The sequence below is a fragment of the Schistocerca gregaria genome, chromosome 6 (genome assembly GCF_023897955.1).
Source record: "Schistocerca gregaria isolate iqSchGreg1 chromosome 6, iqSchGreg1.2, whole genome shotgun sequence".
Classification (NCBI taxonomy): domain Eukaryota; kingdom Metazoa; phylum Arthropoda; class Insecta; order Orthoptera; family Acrididae; genus Schistocerca; species Schistocerca gregaria.
The window spans coordinates 222,672,104-222,681,595 of record NC_064925.1 but is presented as its reverse complement, the minus strand read 5'-3'; positions in this window follow the sequence as shown (position 1 = coordinate 222,681,595).

Here is a 9,492-nt window from a genome sequence, read left to right as displayed (position 1 = left end):
AGAGGATGTCGTTATCAGGAGAAAGAAAACTGGTGTTCTACGGATAGGACCGTGGAATGTCAGCTCCCATAATCGGGCAGGTAGGTTAGAAAATTTAAAAAGGAAAATGGATAGGTTAAAGTTAGTTATAGTGGGAATTAATGAAGTTCGGTGGCAGGAGGAACAAGACTTCTGGTCAGGTGACTACAAGGGTATAAACACAAAATCAAATAGGGGTAATGCAGGAGTAGGTTTAATAATGAATAGGAAAATAGGAATGCGGGTAAGCTACTACAAACAGCATAGTGAACGCATTATTGTGGCCAAGATAGATACGAAGCCCACACCTACTACAGTAGTACAAGTTTACATGCCAACTAGCTCTGCAGATGACGAAGAAATTGAAGAAATGTAAGATGAAATAAAAGAAATTATTCAGATAGTGAAGGGAGATGAAAATTTAATAGTCATGGGTGACTGGAATTCGAGTGTAGGAAATGGAAGAGAAGGAAACGTGGTAGGTGGATATGGATTGGCGCTAAGAAATGAAAGAGGAAGCCTCTTGGTAGAATTTTGCACAGAGTACAACTTAATCATAGCTAACACTTGGTTTAAAAATCACGAAAGAAGGTTGTATACATGGAAGAACCCTGGAGATACTAAAAGGAATCAGATAGATTATATAATGGTAAGACAGAGCTTTAGGAACCAGGTTTTAAATTGTAAGACATTTCCAGGGCCAGATGTGGACTCTGACCACAATCTATTGGTTATGACCTGTAGATTAAAACTGAAGAAAGTGGAGAAAGGTGGGAATTTAAGCAGATGGGACCTGGATAAACTGAAAGAACCAGAGGTTTTACAGAGTTTCGGGGAGAGCATAAGGGAACAATTGACAGGATTGGGGGAAAGAAATACAGTAGAAGAAGAATGGGTAGCTTTGAGGGATGAAGTAGTGAAGGCAGCAGAGGATCAAGTAGGTAAAAAGACAAGGGCTAGTAGAAATCCTTGGGTAACAAAAGAAATATTGAATTTAATTGATGAAAGGAGAAAATATAAAAATGCAATAAATGAAGCAGGCGAAAAGGAATACAAAGGCCTCAAAAATGAGATCGACAGGAAGTGCAAAATGGCTAAGCAGGGATGCCTAGAGGATAAATGTAAGGATGTAGAGGCTTATCTCACTAGTGGTAAGATAGATACTGCCTACAGGAAAACTAAAGAGACCTTTGGAGATAAGAGAACCATGTGTATGAACATCAAGAGCTCAGATGGAAATCCAGTTCTAAGCAAAGAAGGGAAAGCAGAAAGGTGGAAGGCGTATATAGAGGGTCTATACAAGGGCGATGTACTTGAGGACAATATTATGGAAATGGAAGAGGATGTAGATGAAGATGAAATGGGAGATACGATACTGCGTGAAGAGTTTGAAGAGCACTGAAAGATCTGAGTCGAAACAAGGCCCCCGGAATAGACCACATTACATTGGAACTACTGACGTCCTTGGGAGAGCCAGTCTTGACAAAACTCTACCATCTGGTGAGCAAGATGTATGAAACAGGTGAAATACCCTCAGACTTCAAGAAGAATATAATAATTCCAATCCCAAAGAAAGCAGGCGTTGTCAGATGTGAAAATTATGACATTAATAAGTCACAGTTGCATAATAGTGACACGAATTCTTTACAGACGAATTGAAAAACTAGTAGAAGGCGACCTCGGGGAAGATCAGTTTGCTTTCCGTAGAAATACTGTAACACGTGAGGCAATACTGACCTTACGACGTATCTTAAAAGAAAGATTAAGGAAAGGCAAACCTATGTTTCTAGCATTTGTAGACTTAGAGAAAGCTTTTGACAATGTTGATTGGAATACTCTCTTTCAAATTTTAAAGGTGGCAGGGGTAAAATACAGGAAGCGAAAGTCTATTTACAATTTGTACAGAAACCAGATGGCAGTTATAAGAGTCGAGGGACATGAAAGGGAAGCAGTGGTTGGGAAGGTAGTGAGACAGGGTTGTAGCCTCTCACCGATGTTATTCAATCTGTATATTGAGCAAGCAGTAAAGGAAACAAAAGAAAAATTCGGATTAGGTATTAAAATCCATGGAGAAGAAATAAAAAACTTTGAGGTTCGCCGATGACATTGTAATTCTCTCAGACACAGCAAAGGACTTGGAAGAGCAGTTGAATGGAATGGACAGTGTCTTGAGAGGAGTATATAAGATGAACATCAACAAAAGCTAAACGAGGATGATGGAATGTAGTCGAATTAAGTCGGGTGATGCTCAGGGTATTAGATTAGGAAATGAGACACTTAAAGTAGTAAAGGAGTTTTGCTATTTGGGGAGGAAAATAACTGACGATGGTCGAAGTAGAGAATTTGTTAACATCGAGTATAGATTTAAGTGTCAGGAAGTCTTTTCTGAAAATATTTGTATGGAGTGTTGCCGTGTATGGAAGTGAAACATGGACGATAAATAGTTTGGAAAAGAAGAGAATAGAAGCTTTTGAAATGTGGTGCTTCAGAAGAATGCTGAAGATTAGATGGGTAGATCGCATAACTAATGAGGAACTATTGAATGGGATTGGGGAGAAGAGAAGTTTGTGGCACAACTTGACCAGAAGAAGTGATCAGTTGGTAGGACATGTTCTGAGGCATCAAGGGATCACCAATTTAGTATTGGAGGGCAGCGTGGAGGGTAAAAATCGTAGAATACAACAAGCAGATTCAGGAGGATGTAGGTTACAGTAGGTACTGGGAGATGAAGAAGCTTGCACAGGATAGAGTAGCATAGAGAGCTGCATCAAACCAGTCTCAGGACTGAAGACCACAACAACAACAAGGTGACTTAGACAATATTTCTAATTTGTTGATGAACGATATCTTACTGTAAACGTAGAAAAAGTTAATACCGATCAGAAAAAGTCATGTAAAATTCGAGTACAGTAGTGGAAGAGTGGCGCTTGACGGAGTCACCTCAATTAAATACCTAGGCATTACACTGATGCAGTTTCCCTGTTTGACTCCTCCCTCCACTCCAAAACGAACTCCCAAGCTTCAGTCATCACTAAGCATATTGGACGTTTCATAAATGGTATAATTTCACATGTGATTGAAACCAGTGAATCTGCCACTTCAGAGTTCTTAGAAATAACAAACGTGAACAAGTGCAAGATACAATGTCAGAGGCAGAATGCGGCGCACCAGATGCGGCAGGCTGCCCTCGCGAGTGACCACGGCACTCTACGTCACAGTCCCCAGGAGTAAACCTGCTGACTGCTGTGCTGCCAGGACACTGCGCCTATGTAGGAGGGACGGCAGTGTCTGAAGCCGTACTGAGAAGGGGGTCACCAAGTCGGGTAGCTTCTGGCAGCTGTGGCATATACATGACTTGCATTTGGCACTGCTAATATAAGTTACGTGTTAACGAATGATCTTAGGTCGATCTTTGTACCATGTATTGAAGAAGTCAAGGAGTGCTTGTCTCATTTGTCGAAGTATGTAGAAAATTGTTCTATTGCATTATAAACACACATGACACAGCTACACATCTAAGTTACTGTTAGAGTGCACAAGCGTACAAGAATTCTTTTTATTTTTGCTCCAAATTAACGTTATTGCCACTTCAAAACTCTTTGTCAAAATTGGTCTTAGTCTGTCTCATCTCAATATGAAAATCATGCAGACGTTGTAGTGACCCCCACGTCGGGGAGTCAACATTATCTTGCAGTACAAAACATTTACCATCCTTTGCTGATAATGCTGACATATGTCATCGCACAGTGGAGACTACAAGACATTTCTCACACCATACTTCGTCATTTTACTGCAACCTATCACAAATGGCGCTGACTTCATGGCACAATAAATAGTAAAAGCTTCTGACAATTTAGTGTAACATGGGGATGTGTAGGGTATCCTACGATAGTTTTCGCGTAGCACATCGAAGTATGCCACAAGGTATTATAATTTAGGTGCAGCATGTGTATTTTTTGAGTAGTTAGTTACAATTTGGGGTAACTTGTTACGATTTGTTATAACACGCTGATGTATAAGGTATTTTCTTATACACTGGGCAATTTGTTACAAATTTGATGAAATATAGCATAATTTTGTTACAATTCTGCTGTGGAAGAGCGATGTTTGTGGTAATATGTTACAATTCTGCTGTAATTAAATTATGTTTGGAACACCTTGTAACAATTTTGCTGTAAATAAGGCGATGTAAGAGGCAATTTCCTACAATTTTGCTGTGACACAGGATAATCTATTATAATTTTACTGGAACCAAGTAATACTCGAGGCAATTTGTTATAATTGTCCAATAGCAGAAATATTTTATTTCTTTGTTTGGGGGTCACTTGGATGATTGGTTGACTTCGATATTGGTTTTAGTTGAACTAAGATTAGTTTTGGCAAGGAATGCAGATGACTTAGCTGCGGAAATAAAGGCTGTTCAATTTCGTACGAGCATCGATATATTCTCACTGACAAGTGCTCTTTAGGCAGATCACGTGCAATGTGTGTTTTGTGTTCTTCTAGGAAACAGTTCTACGTATTTTGGTAAACATTACATATAACTCTGCTTTCTTTAATCTGTGGTGCAATACTCGGCATGAAATCGTTGATAAACATCAAGTTGTATCACTGTTGCCACCATATGAGTCAAGTGTATTGTGCAGGCTAATATACACAATTTCTCGTAGGAAAGAGTTCTAAGCACTTTGATAAATAATGTACGTAACTCCAGATTTCTTTAATCTGTGGAGCAATACTTCACCTAAAATACTCGTTTAACATGTAATTTATATCAGTGTTGCCAGCATATGAACTAAATGTTTTGTGAAGAGTAAAACAGACAATATACACGTGGAAATATCGAATTTTAGGATCCATTGTGCCTTGCAAAAGTGGTTCAGTAATAAAATACGTTAAAAATTGTATTTATCCGTAACATATATCATCTTTTTCTTTAACCATTTTGTTTCTTTACATGTCCTAATGGAGCATTGCAAAGTTACCTTTTACCATTACGCAAATACGTAGTTTAAGCGATAAAGTGCATTAATGTTCTTATCAAGAGACGGAAATATTATCCACTAAAACGATGCTTGATCAGCTTGATTTTTGCGCACAGAGTTTTGTACGGCTAACAAGAAATATCAGCTACGTGCTTAGCAACTTCTTTTAGTACAATTTTGGAAATTTGTGGGAAGTTCCTATGGGACCAAACTGTTGATGTCATCGATCCCTAGGCTTACACGCTACTTAATCTATCTTAAACTAACTTACGCACCCATGAGCGAGGGAGGACTCGAACCTCCGATGGAGGGAGCCGCGCGAACCGTGGCATGACGACCAACGCCGTGCGTTTGCATTCGCGGTTTATTTTAGTACAGCACATGTGTTTTGTACAGTTGTATCACAGTTTCAGTGTAGATATATTATTATTGTTTCAAATAATTTTAGAATCCCCATTCAGGGTTTTAGGCACCAGGTGGAAGTTACGTGATCTTTCCTTCGGACATGTTGTGTGTTTGCATCTTGTATTGGGAACATGATGAAGCTTTCCTTGGTTATTACCATAATCTGCAGTGCAAATGATACAACTTATTAGATATCTCGTCTTAAAGTGTCATTTTTAATACAGCGTGTGTGATGAAGTGCCATAAACATTTAACATTGACGGTTAAACACGTTACCACATGTACGTTAACGTATATAGTAAATAGTATGAGCATTGAACAGCATCGATTATATTTTTGCAGTGAATAACAACAAGCGTAATCTTATCTCCCCCCCCCTTCCTATAAAAGTGCTCAGTGAGATGAAGCATTACTGAAAAACTTAACATGTTAGGTGATGAACTTTCGACCTATGTTCAAAGAGTTCATTGCCTCAAGTATGTCTAAAATAGGAATGCCAATGTCCTTTCTTTTTTTGTTAAGTACTACAGGAAATTACGAGATGTGTACAATAATCAAATTTTGCATTTTGATCAGCAGTAGTGTCATGTACGTTTCTATAGATAACAGATATATTTTAGACACTGAAATATTGTAATATACACAAATATAATCGATATTTTCACATAGTGTATTAAAAATTCAACAGTTTAGATAAGGTAATACTTAATTTGGAACGCTGTTAGAAAGTGGAAGGTACTGATATTAAGGATAGCGATTGGCTGTTTCGTTTTAATGGCCAATTTATTATTGTATTCTGACTTGCTGTTTCAATTTTCATGGAGGGTAAATTACTGTCGTGAACTGGAAGAAAGGACGTTACGAAACGAGATAAATAGGCACGGCGATGGCAAGTGTAGGTTGGACGTGCGCAGGTAACTTCATTCTAATTGTAAACGATTAGCGAGATAGAATCAGCACAATTTGTATAACCAGCGAATAATCACGGAAGTGATTCAGTTTGCCTCACCCTGGGCCAGAAGATGGATGCTGCCTAATGTGTTCCCACGATCGGGATTGTTTCTTCGTCTTTCAAGGGAACGGTTGATTCGTAAGAGCGTCTCGTTCAGGTTGCTGTCTACGGTAGAAGACTGAGTAATTTAGTCAAGTACCTGGTCAATCCCTTTTCTTGCAGGTCTGTTAATAGCAGGGAAGTGTTGCAACGCCCATTAATTTTTATATCTGTGCTATATTCCACAGGGAGATCATAGTCTGATGGAAACTCCATTGCGTAGGCACTGAATCATCAGTATGCATGAAGATTCGTCCAAGCCTTTAGCTTTAGGACTGCTGATGTTATCGTTATTTAATTACAGGTGCTCCTTTCTCATTTTTCCAGCAATCTGTATAGGGTCAACTGATGATTCCTTTGTGAGTAACGTACCAGCCATTCCCTTCCATAGGCCATCGTTCATGGCCGCACAGATAATTAACTTTCAATTTACCTCGGCCGCTTGATAGCGAATAAGTTGCATGTTTTCGTGCGTAAAGTATTATAGTGAGAACGTTCTTACAATGAAGAATCATCTCGCTGTCAGTAAATTACACTCATACTCAAAAATTCAGAATAATGCCGATACAAGGTGAAACAACGCTCTGATGGGCGGTTTGCGGGTTTAAATCACCTCGGGTTATGACCATGCGGTGCATGTGACCTGCGGTCGTCGCATGGTGGCGCTGGCAGCAGTCCACATACGTAGAGGTGTGTTGGTGCATGTCAGAGTACGTTGCAGCAAGTAAGTGTGCAGACGTTTTCAGACGTGCTAATGGTGGCTGTGTGTTGAAAATGGCTCGAAGAACACATACTGATTTAATGAGGGGTAGAATTCTAGGGCGACTGGAGGCTGGTCAAACACAGCAGGTAGTAGCATAGGCCCTCCGTGTGCCACAAAGTGTGATCTCAAGATTATCGCAGTGATTCCAACAGACAGGAAACGTGTCCAGGCGCTACAACACGGGACTTTCACAGTGTACAACACCACAAGAAGACCAATATCTCACCATGAGTGCCCGCAGACGGCCACGGAGTACTGCAAGTAGCATTGCTCGGGACCTTACTGCAGCCACTGGAACAGTTGTCTCCAAACACACAGTCTACAGAAGACTGAACAGACGTGGTTTATTCGTCCGGAGACCTGCAAGGTGCATTCCACTGACACCCTGGTCACAGGAGAGCCCGTAAAGCCTGGTGTCAAGAACACAGTACATGGTCATTGGAACAGTGGTCTCAGGTTATGTTCACGGACGAGTCCAGTTATAGTCTGAACAGCGATTCTCGCCGGGTTTTCATCTGGCGTGAACCAGGAACCAGATACCAACCCCTTAATGTCCTTGAAACGGACCTTATGGGATCGTGGTTTGATGTTGTGGGGTGGGATTATAATTGGTACAAGTATACCCCTGCATGTCTTTGACATGCAAACTGTACCACGTCGGGTGTATCGGGACGTCATTTTTCACCAGTAGTTTTCAGGAGTGCACCTTCATCCTAATGGATGATAACGCACGGCACCAATGAGCTGCCATCGTGGAGGAGCACATTGAAACAGAAGATAATGGAGTGGCCTTCCTCTTCTCCAGACGTACACTGCACCGAGCACTTCTGGGATGCTCTCGGTAGACGTATCGCTGCACGTCTTCAAACCCCTATGACACTTCAGCAGCTCCGACAGTCACTGGTGCAAGAATAGGAGGCTATACCGCAGCAGCTGCTCGACCACCTGATCCAGAGTATGCCAACCCGTTGTGCGGCCTGTGTACTTGTGCATGGTGATTATATCCCATATTGATGTCGGGATACATGCGCAGGAAACAGTGCAGTATGTAGCATATGTGTTTCGGGACGGTTTTCTCAACTTATCACCAATACCGTGGACTTATAGATCTGTGTCGTGTGTGTTCCGTATGTTCCTATGCTATTAGCGCCAGTTTTGTAGAGTGCCACTTTGTTTGCCGCTGCATTCTGCAATTATCCTTAATTTATGAGCATGAGTAAATGTGCCACGGTTCTCAATGTCCCACCTGGCCATGGCTGTACGGACAATGCGTTCTCATCGTTCATGAAAGGCTGTCATATAAGGCAGAATGTGTGTGCAAACATAAATCGGAAAAGAATATTAGTGAGTGAATTTTATATTAGTTTGCGAATCTTATCGGAATCAAAAACTGTTGAATAGTGAGTAATGTGTATACCACAGTTTTAATAAAGCCACGTAGACATGGCTGTGCAGACAATGGGTATCTACTCTTCTTGCATAGTTTTCAGATCAGGCAGTGTGGGTGTGTTAACGTGAATTTGATATAAATGTTTCTTGTCGGTTGTAGTCGATACATGGAAGATGTCGCTGTGAGTAAGGTATATGCCATTTCTCTACTATGCTCGCAAGTGGTCACAACTACATAGACAATGAGCTTCCTCCGTTTTTGGCCTGTGCGTTGGCGTGAGTTCTGTTAGGCCGAAATACCGATGAGCTCACCTTTTTTCTTTTACGGCTACTTGCTTAACTTTTACAACCAACACGCAGGTGTGCTCTCTGTATGTACTGTTTGTAAATGTTCAGTCTTCGTTCTGCTTGCCAACAATGGCTGGTAGGCGTATGGTGCACCAGCTGATTTCTATGAGTTTTAGAGTGACTGTATTACGGCCCAGCTATAAAGCCGGTCAATTAGTTATTGAGAACACTTCCCTCCCATGTCAAGTGCACTAAATCAAATAATAATGAGACCGTTTAGCCAATTGAGGTGGAAAATCACGCATTGCATGTACTGTAAGTACTTACAAAGTCTCATGCTTTGTTTCCGCGCCAAACACTTGCTTTCAAATAATACACATTGGTGAAGAGCAAAGGAAGAAATCTGTTGCTCACGCGTGTATTTCGCAGGCCACTAACAGTAAATAACTCAGTTCTTTGGCATACTTCCCTCATCAAGCCATGCCTCTGATAATGCTGATGAGAACATATTGCAAGAATACTCACTGAGGATAGGACTGAGTGGGATAATCAGACTGATATACGATACATTACTTTCTCGTTAGAGCGAATTA